This window comes from Podarcis muralis, chromosome 2 (genome assembly GCF_964188315.1).
Source record: "Podarcis muralis chromosome 2, rPodMur119.hap1.1, whole genome shotgun sequence".
Classification (NCBI taxonomy): Eukaryota; Metazoa; Chordata; class Lepidosauria; order Squamata; family Lacertidae; genus Podarcis; species Podarcis muralis.
The window spans coordinates 67,303,543-67,321,327 of NC_135656.1; positions in this window are offsets into that span (position 1 = coordinate 67,303,543).

Consider the following 17,785-nt stretch of genomic DNA (forward strand, 5'->3'; position numbering starts at 1 on the left):
AGTATGTGACCACACTCTCTTGACACCTGCTGACATACTGCAAAATACACACAAGTTCATATAATACATACTTAACAATTGCACAGAGTGTTAATGCTTTTTTTTTATGTAGAGGATCTTTTCTCAAAGGGAAAGCACAATGCATGAAGTAGTCCTCTGAGCCTGAGTCCACAGGCTGCATTGAAACTGGATAGACCAGCTCACTGACTTCATAATGAATGGATGTGAGCGAAGCAAGTAGTCTAAACTCAGAATCATCAGCTGTCTTATTTGAGTGAACTGTCTTAATCAAAGTAGCTGCAACAGTTGTGTGTACAAGTTTTGGAACCAGGAGTATCTCCTTTTCAACATCCTTCTGCTGTATTGAAGTGTTGAAATGTCAAAATTCATAGAGCTGTTTTAGAATGGGGAGTAGCAACACAATGAAGAGAATCACATTTTCCCACTTTCTCTTCCTCTGCTAATTCTGCTATTTTTGATGTCACGTGGCATGTTCTGTGCCCAAAGATTCGGCTCCTACACTATTGTAACCACAAAGGAAAACGAGACATTTCCTCATGCCCTTGTCTCATCTTTACCCCACCCACATGGTTCCTTTAGACTGGCAGGTCTTAGCAGAGCATAGGAACTTGAGCAGCTGCCTTAAATCAAGTCAGATCACTTGTCTATCTAGATGAGTATTGTCACTACTGACTGGCAACAGTTCTCCATGGTTTTGGGCTGTGGACATTCCCAGCTCTACCTGGAGATGCCGGGGAACAAACCTGGGACCTTTGACATACAAAGCAGAAGCTCTCCCACTGAGTTATGGCCCTTGGGAAGGACTCACTGGTTAGCATCCTCTAAAAGTCTGTGGTCATGTATACATGGAATCTGATCACTTACTATTATTCTATTCTTTAGTTGTAATTCGTGCATTGCAAGGGGGGTGGACTAGATAACTCTACAATTCTGTGGTTCTATGATTCAATAGGCCTAATTTAATATAGATCCTGTTGTGGTGTGTGTATCTGACTTTTCATCCATAAGGTGCCTTTAGCTTCTTTCCCCTGGCTTCACCTTACAGTGCTGCCCATGTTATTTAGCAGGGTTTAATCACATGGGTACTTCCTGTGGACAGGGTGGACTGTTTCAAGAAGTGGCAGAGATATATTTCAAGATTTGTCTGGCAGGGCAAGAAGCCTAGAATAAAATTTAAAATTTTAACAGATGCAAAGGAAAGAGGTAGATTTGCCCTGCCAGACTTTAAACTTTATTATGAATCAGCAGCTTTCTGCTGGTTGAAAGAATGGCTACTTCTTGAAAACACAGACATTTTGGACTTGGAAGGTTTTAACAATGTATTTGGATGGCATGCATATTTGTGGTATGATAAGGTCAAAGCGCATAAAGGATTTAAAAACCATATTGTTAGAAAAGCATTGTTTAATGTTTGGATAAGATATAAGGATTTATTGGAAAATAAAACCCCAAGGTGGCTGTCACCGATGGAAGCGAAAGCTCAGAAAAAGCTCAATATGGAGGTTAAATGGCCGAAATATTGGGAAATTTTGGAACAAGATGGAGATAGACTAAAACTGCAGAGTTTTGAGAAACTAAAGAACAAAGTGTGAGACTGGCTTCATTATTATCAGATAATGGAGGCATATAATTTCGACAAGAAAATTGGCTTCCAGGTGGAAAAATCAAAATTAGAAACAGAACTGTTAGAACCCAAAACTAAGAATTTGTCAAGGATGTATAACTTGCTGTTGAAATGGAATACTCAGGACGAAACGGTGAAATCTGTTATGATTAAATGGGCACAAGATGTTGGACACAATATTATGTTTGCTGACTGGGAACAGTTATGGACCACAGGTATGAAGTTTACAGCATGTAATGTCTTAAGAGAGAATATTATGAAAATGATATACAGGTGGTACATGACCCCAGTCAAGCTAGCAAAAATCTACCATTTGCCCGATAATAAATGTTGGAAATGTAAAGAAACTGAAGGTACATTGTTTCACCTTTGGTGGACGTGCCCAAGGATTAAGGCTTTCTGGACGTGCCCAAGGATTAAAGATTATTGGCATAGTTGACCAATCGGTGTTAAAGAAGGATAGAACTTTCTTTATGTACGCTACAACAGCAGCAAGAATACTTATTGCGAAATATTGGAAGACACAAGATTTACCCACCCTGGAAGAATGGCAGATGAAGGTGATGGATTACATGGAATTGGCGGAAATGACTGGCAGGATCCGAGACCAGGGAGAAGAGTCAGTGGAAGAAGACTGGAAGAAATTTAAAGACTACCTACAGAGACATTGTAAAATTAATGAATGTTAGAATGAGGTTGGATTGAAATTAAGTGGTTTCTAGCAGTAATGGTATAAAAGAATATGAAAAAAAAGGTTTTCTATAAGTAAAAATTCAAGGTTATAATAATTTAAGATTAAAGATCTGGGTAGAATAAAGAGGGAAAGAAACTGCTGAGCTAATAAATTGAACTGGAATACAATAAAGGGAGGTACGAGGAGGTCCGAGAAACAAGTAAATGAAAAATAATGTGATGAAAAGATTGATTGTTTTTAACTATTTTTATTTTGTACTTTTTCTTTTTTCTTTTTCTATTTTGTAATGTAAAAATCTTAATAAAAAATTTATAAAAAAATAATAATAATAATCACATGGGTACTTCCCACCAAACCCTCACCTGCAAATCCTGATCAGGTAATGAGTGTGTGGGAAAATCTGTGCGGTTGACTCTGTCCATGTGGTGCCATGTTTTCAAATATTACAGCAGCCATTGAATGAAGGTGCAGAAAAATAACTCACACGTTGTCAGGCTTGGGGCCTAGCTTGCAACAGACTGTGATTCAGTTTGAGTCTGGCACAAGGTGATGGGGACATCGGCCAGAAACATTGCCATGAACAGGTTGGTGTGTGTCTTCTTCTTCTTTGGCGATCACTCATAGCCAAGTAAGATTGTCTTCCATGAACAGGGTCTTAACAGTGAGTCTGTAAGTGACTGTGGAGGCCAATTCTGGATCCACACATCCTTCCACAGTGGGGACATAGGTTTCTGGCCAGGAGTTGATCATGGTGAGGGTTTGCCAAACGTATCTTCCTCTTAGCATGTTTCTCCCTTTCGTCCTGTTTTTGAGCATCTTCAAAGTCTGCAACACCTTTGGTAAAGGCTGTTCTCCAACTGCAGGCCAGTGTTTCCCGGTTGTCAGTGTTTATACTACATTTTTTTAGATTTGCCTTGAGAGAGTCTTTAAACCTCTTTTGTTGACCACCAGCATTACACAGCATTACACCATTTAAAAGTTCAGAATAGAGTGGTTGCTTTGGAAGACGATAATCAGGCATCTGCACAACATGACCAGTCCAACAAAGTTGATGTTGAAGAATCATTGCTTTGACACTGGTGATCTTTGCTTCTTCCAGTACACCGGCATTGGTTCGCCTGTCTTCCTAAGTGATATGTAAAAATTTTCAGAGACACCATTGATGGAATCTCTCAAGGAGTTGGAGATGGCATTTATAAGTAGTCCACATTTCGCAAGCATACAGTAAGTTGGTAGTACAATAGCTTTATAAATAAACATATTGGTTTCCCTGCGAATGTCCCAGCCCTGAAACACTCTGCACTTCAATCGGGAGAAAGCTGCACTGCAAGCTCAGGTGATGCTGGATTTCGGCATCAATGTTCAGTATATGATTTCTACTCTGGTGGGGAGTTTCTGATTACGATTACGATATCTTTTTTGTCATTGTCCCTTGCGGAACAATGAAATTGAAAAACTACATAAAACTACATAAAACTACCACAAAACTACATAAAACTACATAAAACTACATAAAAACTACATAAAACATTCAAAAACCCCTAAAAACTCTAAAACCCCATTTTAAAATACACTATACTACAGAGACCCCTTATGCTGCATTTAGAACCAGAATTGCATTAGCGTAGAAACTGTTTCTCAGGCGGCTAGTCCTGGCCTTTATAACCCTATACCTTCTTCCCTTCAACAAAGTGTAGGATCATGGCAATAAAAATAATAAATAGAGTTGGGGCTATAACAGAACCCTGTTTAACACCTGATCCCACTTTGAATGGTTCACTTTGAGAGCCTCTGTTATCTGTGATTGTTGCTGTCATATTATCATGGAGGAGCTGAATGATGTTCACAAATCTGATGTGTGTATCAGGTACCAGATCAAGCAAACAGGTATGGAGGGCAAGAAGGAAGAGACATAGTCACAGACAGGCTGGATGTCAAATGCTGGGTAGGATAGATGACTGGATGCAAGATAAAGGCAAGGCACTGTTGTTACTCAGTGAGACAAGTTGCTTAGATAACGGGGCATGCAGCTTAGCCCATAAGGAAAGGGATTGCATCTCATGCCTACTACTACAAGGAAATGGTAATGCACTGGTGCAAGAAGCTTATTGGAAACATCTGTATGATATAATGGATCCCATCAGTCCCTTAGCAATTAGGAAGGGCAGGACTTCAAAATATCTGTGAAGTTTCTTCCCATTCTAGTCCATGGGAAATCATTCTGACCCCCCAAATAAAAAAAGAAAATGAAAAGGCCTGCTACCTAAGATAACAATTACAGACTAATCTAATTGCAAAAATAATTGCAATTGAAGTGTTTAATTACCGTGCAAAGCAAAAAAAAAATAATAATGGTTAAAGCAGTTCTCCTGATTCATCAAATCAGGTTGGGGGGCTTGGTTTTGCTTTTTGATTATTAGATTGTAGCCCTGGGGGATGAAAAGATTTGCTAATTGGGGTATTGGAAAAGAGCTCCCAATTCTGAAATGTTAACTTTTAATTTTCATACTAATGCACTTGCAAAGGGGGAAGCTGGGAGAAATCTGCAACATCTGTGCCAACAACTGTTTGTACTTGTACTGGCCCAAGCAAACCTCTCACCCACGTGAAAGGCATGCTGACTTCTCTGCAGCAACTGACTCTTACTCCTTACTGCCCACAACTCCATTCCATTCCAGTCATTTCACTGCCAGTGTATTTTCTCTGCTAGAGCTGTTCTGCCTGCAAAGTGTTCCCCTGGCATGTCTGGATAGTTCCACTGATGATAAGGGGCTTCCACCAAATCCCATAGTTCTTTAGCCAGCACTCAAGTACAGAATTGCATGCTAAATCATGTATCCATTATAAACAGCCATTCTTTGTTGTATATGAGTGATCTGGGATATATAAAGCATTATTCAGTACGGTAATGATGAAAAGAAAGTGAGAGAAAATTGAAATGAGGACATTTAGTCAGTTCGTAGAGTACTTGACTTACACAAAAGATCTGAGGAAGTGGACTCCAGCCCACAAAATGTTTGTGCCATAATAAATATCTTTAAAGTGCTACAGAACTATTTGTTATCAGTGTGGGAGAAAGAAACGATCACGATCTAATAGAAAGTTCAGCTTTCCTTTCATATGCCTGACCCCTTGTGGGCAGAATGGCAATTCATGAATACTTTAAATAAATAATAACAAATCATACCAGCTGAACTATAAATGAGCTGGAACATCCTGTAATAAGGCATTCACTAGCATTATCTGTAAATTTGAGTTAATGCCCTGTTTCCCTCCCTGTAAGGCTGCATTAAAAATCGACAATAAACAGGAGTATCAACCCACAGAAAATGACAGTATGAAGTAGTGTACTCACAGATCCACAAGGGGTCAGACGTATGAAAGGAAAGCTTTCTGTTTCTTGGATGCTAAGTGTTTGGGAACAACCTGCACAACTTAAGACCTGCAGGTTGACCACAAGTCACTTATCTGGGGAAATTCCAAATAGCAATTGGGTATGGTCCTTTCTCACTGTTGTTGGAACATCTAAGCCCATCAAGCATTGAGGTGGGGATGGAACAATCCCTGTATCACTCCTCTGAACTCAGAAGTATGTGGGAGAATTGGAACCAGCCATCATGTGATGGTGTAGAGACAGGAGAGATACCACTACCAGTTACAGAGAGGGAAAGGGGGGCAATGTGGGATTCAGAGAGACCTGTGAGATGGAAAAGAGAGAAAGTTTCCTCTTTTGAAATCCAGTGGAAGCATGTTGTGTTGTCGTGGCAATTGGCCAATTACTTGACTATTTAATTTATTACCACCGTAGCCACTGCTTCCAGTTGCTTCAACGACACTAACATCTTGCACCAGGTCCTGGGAACCACTCAAGATTAGGCTCATGGTTGCCACCACTCTGGTCGATTCCAGCAGCAACTTTGGTTATGGTTATTATAAATTTCACCTCTTTGTCATGACTGGAACACGTATGTAGCCAGTCTATGTGAGAGTGGTTGAAGTCACCCATTGCTACAATATCTCATCTTTTCGATGCTTCCTTGATCTCAATATCTCCCTGAGTGTTTTGATTAGGGGGACGGTAGCACAATCCCAGTACTATATTACTATTGGGGGCTGGAAACACCACCTGCAATGGTTTTGTGGAGGAGTATGCCACTTTGGGCATCTCTAGCTTGCTGGACTCGATGCCTTCATTAATATGGAGTAACACCATCTCCAGTGCATCCTTCCCTGTCCTTCCTATAGAGTTTATATCCTGAGAAAAGGTTGCCCCGTAGGTTCTCTCCAGTCCACAAGGTTTCCATGATGCTCACTATTTATTCCTATATGTGGGCTCCTTGTTGGGCTCTGTGTGCTCCTTGTCAAGGCCAGAATAAGGCAGGTGGTGTTGAAGGAAATTGCTCACTTGGAGCTTTCCATGGTGCTGCAGTTACCAGCCTAAAAGGTAAAGGGACCCCTGACCATTAGGTCCAGTCGCAGACGACTCTGGGGTTGCGGCACCGCCGACCTTCTGATCGGCAAGCCCTAGGCTCTGTGGTTTAAGCCACAGTGCCACCTGCATCCCTTGTCCCTATTGTCCTGAGTGGTGTTCATCAAGACCAGGATAGGGAGGTGGTGTTGGAGGAAGTGGTTCACTGGGAGCTTTCCATGGTGCTGCAGTTACCTGTGTACCTTGTCCCATTTGTACCCTGTGGGCTCCTTGTTAGGAGCAGGATAGGGAGGTGGTGCTGAAGCGATGTACTGATGTTTTAGCTTTCCTCACTCCACTGCACCCTGTGGGCTTCTAGTCATGAAGCCCCTTACAAAATCCATATCTTGGTACACATCAACGCTGGTTCAGTCTGGGACACAATGTGCTGCCATTTGAAAGCACTGCATAGCTTAAGCTGGAGGAGGCTAATCGCAAAACTGTTGCATTAGTCACAGAGCCTTTGTTACTTCGCAAGGAAACTTTTAGTTTTAAGCACTTCACACTAGGTTTTCAATTACAGCAGCAAATAATATAGGCTGACTAGGAGGAAAGCATGTGTGTGTGCTGGTAATAAGTTGTGTAGGAGAAGGAATGTGGACCGGTACAACTTGTCACCCAAGAATAAAAATGGGGACCACATTGCAAGGCTGTCATAAGTCATTCTCTCTTAGCCATAACCTTCCTCCCCTGATATGAAATATAGAGATAACAGACTGTGTTTGCATTGGAATTTGCATTGAACAGGTGATTTTTTAACTGCTTTAAAAATAAACTTTTCACGTGAAATAAGACCTGTGGTTTTCTTTTTTTAAAAAAACACCACCTCATGTCTCCGCTGCTATCTTTGTGTGTGTATGTATGTGTTGTTGTGTGTGGACACACTGGTGCCCAATCACAACCATGTTAAAATTCTGACTCTCCAGTACTTACTATGGCCAGCTCTCACTTTCACCCCAGGGGAAATTTAAAGCTGTCTTCCAATATAAACCCAAAGATTCTCTATCCACAGATGGTTCATGGTGTGCTTATTCTGTCTGTGTGGATGAGAAGTGAGCCAACCAAGGGCTTTAAAAAAATCTGTTGAAACAACAGAGGGGAGGGCAATTTGGTGAGATGGGGAGAAAAGCACCTGCCTCCTTCAAATAGTAGATGGCAGCAAGTTGGAGCTTTCTAAGCAATTGTTATTTTACAAACAAATCTTCAGTACCATGCCGGATGAACTTTCTAACTTGTTGTCAGTTTGTGTGTGAGGGGGGAGGGGGCTGAACACCACACACACACACACACACACACACACACACACACACACCAGCTTCTTGACCCAGGACTCACTTTTGTTTTCAATGAAATGAAAGACAACTTTAAAGCACCCTGTATGATCCCGCAGACCACATCTCACTCCACTGGCTACTTAATGCTTTCTGAAATAAACCATGGAAATGGTTTTGCTCTCTTTGCACCGAAGGTCAATCCATTTCCAGTGCCAGTGGGACCTATCGTTGACATTGTAAGCGCAAGCTGTGCTGCTGGAGAAAATTTTCCAGAAAGCGCTTTTCAAAAACCTATGCCCTGATCTTACCAGCAGGCAAAATTGTGTGGCTGGGAGCTTTATTAAGATCATTTTTTATAAGTGGATTCAGCGCATTCACTGCGTCTCCTGAGGGGCAGCAAGTACATTGCTCACCCAGCCAAGAGAACGGGAAAGGAGTTCAGGAGAGGGCTGCTAATCTCAGATTTCAGGGCCCCTCTAGAAAATCAATTGGAGGAGAGCCTGCCAGAGGGCAGTTGTGTTTGCCCAGGTTCCCTTGTGTGCTCCTTGAACATTATCACTGGATATGCACAATCTGAGCAGCAGCAACGCCTGTTGCAAGTGGAGCCTGGAAGTGAATGGCTCTCCAGTAGCATGGCAATAATTCCCTGCATGTTGAAGTGGAAATATTTCTAATGCCAGAGACTCGCAGCTGTGAGGAAGCAGCACTGAGAGGAGTCGCCCCAACCAGCGATGAAACTTATGTCTCCCATGTGCCAGAGCAATCTGTAAGTGGCCGAGGGTATTATTCAGAGTCACATTAAACATGACACACATTTGTGTGCATCTTCTTCTGAACATTATGCTTGTAAGGCTACATGTTTAAAGGGAAGACAGGAGGGAAGGGGGAGAAGGAGGGGGGTCTTATCCTTCTGACTATTTTCTCAGCGCTTTTCTAAGCTGTAGAACAAACTGTCCTGGGAGGCTGTAGGCTCTCATCTGGTGGGTGGTATTACCTGAGCACAGGCTGGATGACTGTTTGTCAGGAGTGCTATATCTGAATCTTATATTGCAACACCAGCATCAGGCATGGTCTCCAAGGTATTTTCTAATGCTACAATTCCTATTAATTTCATGGAAAACATGTGTGCATTAATAACTGCTTAAAGCACAGCGGCCAGATAATACAATTTAAGAATGGATACAGGTGTCCAAGTGTTTCTGTTGTAGCAAAGAGCTCACACTGACTTCTAGACCAGCATTTCACAATCGGGGCCCCGGGATATTCTAAGGGGGCCACAGGTGAAAAATGTCTGAAGGGGGCACAGCAAGAGGCTATTTTAGTGTTTGTTGGAAGCCGCCCAGAGTGGCTGGGGAAACCTAGCCAGATGGGCGGGGTATAAATAAATTATTATTATTATTATTATTATTATTATTATTATTATTATTATTATTATTATAGGGGGCCACAGAGGGAAGTGAGAAGCGAAGAAAAATAATCCTGATTGGCTGGCTATCCGCTTGGCCAATCACAAGCGGGTAAGGAGGCGGCCCACCATGGCCTAGTGCTCCTTTTTGCCATGTGCATTTTCTTGGAGCAGTCCTGGTTTGTTTCTGTTGGGAGAGGGAGATCACTGAGGCTCCCATTTTGACCAGGAGAGCCTGTGATCCAGAACCACCAGGTCAGGTAAGTGTGGTGGTGGGGTGGCAATGAGTAGGGCTGGGCAAGCCGGAGCTGCTTGTTGCTGCGGCCAGTGCTGGCCAGCCTGGGCCTAACTCTGCAAGGTGCAGGGTGCAATCCACCCCAGAGCCCATTGGATCAGGGCCTTTGGATGTTGCTGAAGGGCACAGGGGCCATCGGCAGTGTTGTCCCAGCTCTGCAAGGCTTGGGGTGAAATCCACCCCAGCGCCTAGCCGAGCAGGGTCGTTTGGTGCTGCTGATTTGCATCTAGTAAATAACAAAGTGTCTACTTGGAAGAAAACCGCACTGAGTTCAGTGGGCCTTACTCCCAAGTAGGGGGGCTATAGTGTTTTATTTAGGCAGCCAGGGCTCCTCCAGATGACAAGATCTTTTTGCACCAGGTCAGTGAAGACCACTTGCTTTTTAAAATTCTCCCATATATACCTTTTGGACTGTATTTATAGGTTTCCCCTTCTGTGTCAAATAACTATGGTCAAATAAGTGTTGTTTACCTTTAGTAACACATGGAAGACGAATCTTCCTCAGGAGGTTCTGGACACCCCTTCCTTGGAGGTTTCTGAGCAGAGGTTGTATGGCCACCTGTCATGGATGCTTTAGCTGAGTTTCCTACATTGCAGGGGGTTGCACTAGAAAAGTTGACCCGTGGGGTCCCTTCCAGCTCCATGATTATATGTTTTTCTGCTTTAACAATATTTCATTATGTTCCTATCATAATGGAAACAAGATCAAAAGGGGGCCACAGTCAGAAAAAGATTGGGAAACACTGTCCTTGACCATGGGAGAACAATTAACATAGAACTTCAGCTACCAAAATGGCTAAGGATTCATTGTCCTAAAGCAGGAGTAGGAACCCTGTGCCCATGTTGTTTGACTACCATTCCCATCTTCGTCTGTCATGGCTTTGCCACCTACAGGGTGGAACTGCTATATAAACAGCCCCTACCTGGAAGAATGATGAGATAGAGGAGTGTCTGTCTGTGCTGGTTTGCAATCTGCATCCTAGTTCTGCAAACACCTGAAATGACAATGAAGTGGGGGTTGATTTGTGATGTTTCGCATCAATCATAGGAAAGCCACCTGACTAGCTATCAAACCCCCATCATAGCATGAAACTAAAGATCACAGCACAGCACATACAGAACCTTAGCTGATATTTCCTATGGGAATGCAAACCTAGAGAGAAATAGCCCTCATATTTGGAATACAACCATGATAGCAGAAGTACTTTTAGCATTCCCCATGCATGGTATGCTCCCAGAATTCATTCCACCAGCCACTGTGAGCTTCAGAAACATGAATCATAATCTGAGTTTAGATCTAAGCATATGACAATGCCTCTAACAGCCTCCTCTGTTGCGTGTGTGTGCTGGCAATCTGGTTCACTGGGAACAAGAAGAAGGATCAGCTTGTGTCACAATGCCTTCCCTACAGGTAAGTGTCAAAAGCCAAAGAAATCCCCGAACATCAGGAAGGCTCCAGCCAAGGAAGTGAGAGTTCCTGAAGATGAAAGTCATATCTGTATAGTAGGGGCAAGTATCCTTCTGACACACAGTAGCTCATGGCTTCCAAAGGGTCTGTGTGCCTTTATCCAAAGGTAGGTAATGACCTGGGATGGGGGAGCATATGCAATCCAAGTGAGCAGCTAACTGAAGATGACAAGGCAGACCCAAACAGCTCCTTGTGAGAAGCGTCGCCCAGGAACTATGTCATCTGTGGAGCAGACACAGCCTGTCACAGTCAGCATTCCAGCTCCCCAAACCCCGCCAGCTCTGTGGAAGATAATATGAGGAGACAGCTAGTGCATTAACTGGGGTCATGATGTCAAACGAGAGCTTGGGTAAGCAGGATCCTTGAGAGCACAGTCCAGCCTAACAGTGGCGGAGAAGAGCAACAAAAGGTGCTGCTAATCTGACAAACCAACTGCTTGTAAAAAAAGCAATGCCCATGTTAGAAAAATTGATTCAGTTCCACTTTCCGGCTTAGAAGCCACCTTGGCCGTGCCTGAACTCAGCATTTTCAAAGAAAGTTCAGGCCCTCTGATTCAAATTCTAAAGACTCAGTGTCAGAACTTTGAATGTGTGAAGCTGACAACATTTTTGAAAGGAATTCAGAGTTTTAATATTGAGAAACACTGAACCCAATGTGATTTAGATTGTCTGTGTTCCTGACCACCATTTTTTTTTAGTCAGATTTGGTGAAGCCACATTTAATACTACCGTTTGCACAACTCAAGAGAACTTGCATAAGGTAGCACCAGCATTGGTTCCCCTCTCCATACCCCAAAAGTGTCCAATCTGGTTCTTTGGTAATAAATAACAAATTTGTAGATTGGAAGGCTAGTTTCCAGGCCTCTCTTTCTTCCCACCGCTGCCAGGCCTTTCCTCCTTCCTGAAGCAGCACTATGCGGGATCAGATTTCCCTGCTTATTAGCTGTTAAACAGGAGGGTCTGATCCTGCACAGTGCTGGTCCTTCACAAGCAGCTTCTCTTGTGTGCAGGGAAGCCACTCAGGGAAAAAGAATTACCTATTTTAATCCTTAGATGAGCCTTTCAAAGGCTAAGCACCTTAGTCCACATTACAAGGTCTCCCTAATCTCTTTGTAGCCAATCATCTTTGCCTTCTGCGTTTCTCTTGGATATCTCTCTGACCTTCTGCCTCCCTCCGCCTTGCACCTGAGGGTGCCACTCAGCCACATGGACTTTCTGATGTATTTGCCATATGAGGGTGTTGACTTCTCTACCCAGAGTGAGCCAATCCTACACTGAACACCTTCATGGGCCTGTATTCAGTATGCTTGACTGGAAGGCAAAATCTGCACGCTATTCATCACTGTAATATTACAACTCCTAACAAACCTTTCTGCTTCAGGTCCACCTGGGGAAGTCTGACAGACAAGCAGACAGCTCAGGCATGGAGCCATCTAGTACATTTCTGAAGACCTAAAGGGGGGAGCTTTCTTCTTTTCTTTCCAGTCTTGTATTCCAATCAATTTCCCTCCCTTCCCTTGTCTCTCCAGCAGTCATTGCTTTGATTAAAACCCTAAAACCAAACCAAATGCTATTTGTCATCAAGATGGATGTCAGCACCGGCCAGAGAAAGGGCTTTCAAACTCAGTTCCTATTTTTGGTCTCTCATCCCTCTCCCAACAAATACATAGCCCAAGTATCCTTAAACATACATGTACTGACAGCTTTTGACACATGCATACTTTTTATGCATAAAATTATGTATACACATACATGTCTCCATCATATTCCTGCATTTCCTTGCCCTTCCTGTGATATTTACTTATTTTTTTTCTGCATTTATATCCTGCCTTTCCTCCAGTTTGCTCAAGGCAACACTGTGAGGTAGGCTAGGCTGAGAAAGAGACTGCCCATGGTCCCACAGTGAACTTTATGGCTAAGGGAGTGATTTGAACCTGGGTCTCTCAAGTTCTAGTCCAACACTGCACCAAACCGCTTCCACAAATCTCTGTGGTTTCCTACATGTGAATTGTAGAAGAAGTCACAGTTTTCTCTTCTTGTTGGCCAACCTCCACATCCTGCTCCTGGGACATGCCAACATGGGAGTTTACTGAATTTAGCAACTGAACACAGAGCCCAAAGGTTACCCATTGGACTTCAAGACTGAATGGAGATCTGATCCTGGGTCTCCCAGGCCCTACTATAGCACTCTAAACACTACACCACACTCTTTAGCACAGAGGTGGCTAACCCATGGCCCTCCAGATGATGTTGAACTCCGTTCAGCCCCAGCTAGCATGTTATCAGAGCTGTGGGTGTTTTGGTCCAGCTACGTAGGAAGGACATAGGCAGCTGACTTATACAGAGCCATCTATCTCTACACATTGCCAGCGGTTCTTCCAAGTTTCAGATGGGGGGCATTCCCAACGCTATCTGAAGACTGAACCTGGGGCCTTCTGCATGCAGAACAGATGTTTTAATTCTGAGCTATGGCCCTTCCCCATTCAGAACAGCCAGAAGTCCACAACTTTTCTACCCTTGCTTTAGCGAATCAGTTCAGAAACTCTATTAGGTATGTGCTGCCTGAGTAAAGATGCAGGTGGTGAGAGTATAAGGACCTGCAGAGCTGGAATAGGGAACCTGTAGCCCTCTTAGTATTATTGGATACCAACACCCATCAGCTCCAAGCAGCATGGCCAGTCATCAGGGATCCTAGGAGCTGAAGTCAAACAACATCTGGAGGTTCCCCATCCCTGTATTAAAGGGACCCACCCAATAGAATTCTCTGGTCAGATTCTTTTGCTGTATTTTTCTCAGCTAGAAGCCTCCTAGGGCTTCATCATAGAGCAAGGTATTACATTTGTACCAGACAAAGCCTTTGGAGGCTTTCCATGTCCTGGCTACACTGTTAAAGGGCAAGAAGGATACTTCCAAGAAGAACGTACAGTGACCTTCAAAACAACATTTGGATATAATTGGCAAGTTGTTTCTTTTTCTGCTATCTTCTTTCCACCTGGATATTTGAACAGCTGGTCCATGTGTCTCCTGAGGCCAGCTTCATTTCCCCTCCCTTTTCAGTTTGCTGTCAGCGTAGCAATGGCTGATAGATGAGAAGATGACAGGTTGACATCCTGGCTTTCCCCAGAGGTGAGGAGGACAATGTATGCACTATGGAATCTTTTGTCCTCCTGCCTTCTATATCAGAGATAGGGAATCTCAGGTCTGATGCTAAATGTGGCCCTCCAGAGGTCTCTTTGTGGCCCTTGGTACTCTCCATCAGCCATAAACTTTCCTGAGCCACACACACCCTTCCTAGGACATCTCCTTTACCTTTGCACCCTCCTTGCCTGGCTGGACTGTATCCCAGAACTCTGGTAATGCTTGTTGCTTGCCTGGATAGAGGACAGAAAGAATTGTGTGAGTGTGCACTAGTGGACAAAGGTGAAATTCACATTTATTTCTCTGCCCTCTGTCTCTTCTGCTGAGTGACCCCTGGAAGGTGGCCTTCAGGCTGAGAAAGCTTCCCCATCATGTTCTGGGTAGTCCTTCTATGTCCTGTAGAATTGGGGCTTTGAGGAAAGGTTTCAGGTCTCCTTAAGCTAGCCTAGAGCCTTTGGAAACTTTAAGACAGAGGTGACGAACCTGTGGCCCTAGTGGTGTAGTGTGGGTTGCCAACACCCGGAGCTGCGGAGAGAGGGATGGGAGGGAGGGAAACAGATGCAGGACACATGAACATTCAACTGCCTTATGGCACCCGCATCACCCAGGAGATTGCAGCTGCAGATATAAGAGAAGAAGAGTCATTCCACTGTTGGGGGGAGGGTCACATCCTGGTTTGCATGGAGAAGTCATTTTCAATGGAGCTCAGCGACAAAAGTGAGCAGCTGTATTGAGGCAGCACTGGGTGTTGAAATTTTGCCCCCCGCCCTAGCAATTTTGTGCCTGGGGCAACCGTCCCTGTGCCCCCCACACTACACCACTGTGTGGCCCTCCAGTTGTTGCTGGATTGCAGCTCCCATCACTCCAAACACTGGTCTCGCTGGCTGGGGTTGATGGGAATTGGAAGTCTCACAATATCTGAAGGCTCACAGATTGTCCACCCCTTCTTCAATAGATTGTAGCCCCCCCAAAAAAATTTTTTATTTATTTACTAGATTTCTGACCCATGTTGCAGGGTAAAAACAACCCTCACAAAGCAGATCGCTTCAAAAGACGTAACAAAACAATTAAAAGCTAAAACCTTAATAAATACTATTTAAAAGCTATGAACAAGCTATGTCCGGATCATTAAAATTACAAACAAGAAAGCAGCAGCAGAGGGAAAGTCTGTTTAGCAGGACACTAAATTGAACCAGACTGGAATGAAGAAGCCCCAACAGGGCAAAAAGGGGAAACAAGGAGGTTATTCCAAGGAATGCAGGGACACCACAAAAAAGGCCCTGCCCCAATACTTGCTAATCTCTTAGCTCTTGTGGGTGAAGAGGACCTCAGAAACTAATTGTAAATCTTTTTATTTGGAAGAACAATGTTTCTTCCAAAGACCTCTTCATAATCGCACCAGCCAAAGACTGCACCAACCCCAGCCTTTTACAGGTTAATAGAGCCATTAGGAAAGACTTAAGCCTCTGCCATGTTAAAGCCCAGAAGAGGGTGGAAATGCTAATCCTCTTGTCAACCTTAATTGCACCCTAGAATACGACTCAGCAAATATGTCTTTCAGGCACTGCAGGCAATCAGCATCTCAGCGTGGAGGCAGAACGAACTGGAGACAGAACAGACACAGGCAGGGATCTGGCATGGGGGTGGTGATGGTGACTTGAAGGCAGGGCTTTGGAATGCAATGCTTTTCTTCCTTTAACAGGTAATGAATACCACCTTTTAAAAATCTTCCCTTCTCTTAACAATGTGCTAAGAGCCATACAGAAGATAAGCTTCAACTTTCTGCAGGGACAGCTGAATGAGCTGGAATGGTGATTGGCATGTCAGACCAGGGCTTGGGGGAGCTGGGTTCAAATCCCCACTCAGCTATGAAGCTCACCTGTTGGCCTTGGGCCAGTCGCCTTCTCTCAGCCTAGCCTACCTCACAGGGGTGGGGTTTTTTTGAAGATAAAATGGGGAGGGGGAGAAGAATGTGTGCCACCTTCAGCTCCTTGCAGGAATTGAAACAATCTAAAAAGGTAAAGGACCCCTGACAGTTAAGTCCAGTCGCGAACGACTCTGGGGTTGTGGCGCTCATCTCGCTTTACTGGCTGAGGGAGCTGACGTTTGTCCGCAGACTGTTTTTCCGGGTCATGTGGCCAGCATGACTAAGCCACTTCTGGCGAAACCAGAGCAGCACACGGAAACGCCATTTACCTTCCCGCTGGAGCGGTACCTATTTATCTACTTGCACTTTGACGTGCTTTCGAACTGCTAGGTTGGCATAAGCTGGGACCAAGCAATGGGAGCTCACCCCATTGCAGGGATTCGAACCGCGAACCTTCTGATCGGCAAGCCCTAGACTCAGTGGTTTAGACCACAGCGCATGTTTGAAACAATCTAGTGACAATTAAAAAATAAAACACTTAAAAACAGCAAAATAAAAAGGGAAAAACAGCCACTAAACTGGTTTTCATTAAGACACCTTCCAGCATATTTTTTTCTTTAAGGTCAACATGATGTTGGCCCAAAACCTTTTGAGCACAAATAGTGGGGATATAGGAGTGCTTTTTGACTGGAAAATAGTGTGGGATGAAAGGATCAGGGATCAAGTACACTCTACAGGGGGATCCACCCAATGACATTAAATGCTATAAGCAGAGATGCTACCACAAGTCCACAACATGATAATCAAATTATAGAGTTCAAAGGGCCATCAAGTCTGTGTTCATTGCAGGAATCCTACTGCGACAACAGAAAGAGGGGACCTTTTCAGCCTGAGGGCCATGTTTCTATCTGAGCCACCCGCCAAGGGACACATGCCCGTGATGGATAGGATGCTGAATGTATGATGACCTCTGTCAAGAGAGAGACAGGGGAAATGTGTGCCTGTCAATTCTCTTCAACCTCTCAGCGGCTTTCAATACCATCGGCCATGGCATCCTTCTGGAGTGGTTGCGGACCCTGCGATCATCATCTGAGGCCCTATCCCTGCCCCTGCTTGATTTTTGCCCATCATGCTGCTGTTGAAGGCAGAACAGCTCTGCCAGAAGAAGGTGGTGGTCCTGTTTTTAAGCATGTGTGTGAGGGAGAAGTGGGCACTGCCATTTCAATCTTTTGTTTTTTATTAAGGTGCAAGAGCTAGCGAGGCCACAGTAAGAAGCCCACCTAAATATAGCCAAGTATAACATTCAGAATTAGGAGGCATGATTTAGAGCTATGATCCAAATCCACAGGAACTCCAAGCCAAGTAGCACACACAAATAAATGAATAAAGAAATCCCTAGAACCATACATCAAATTGAGTTTGTGCCATCCGTTGTTTAGTATGGAACCAAGGAGGGGGACTTGCTCCAGATTTGATTAATTAACTTGGAGTGCAAAAGTGTGGTCCTGTGCTATGTCATGTTTGAATAATGT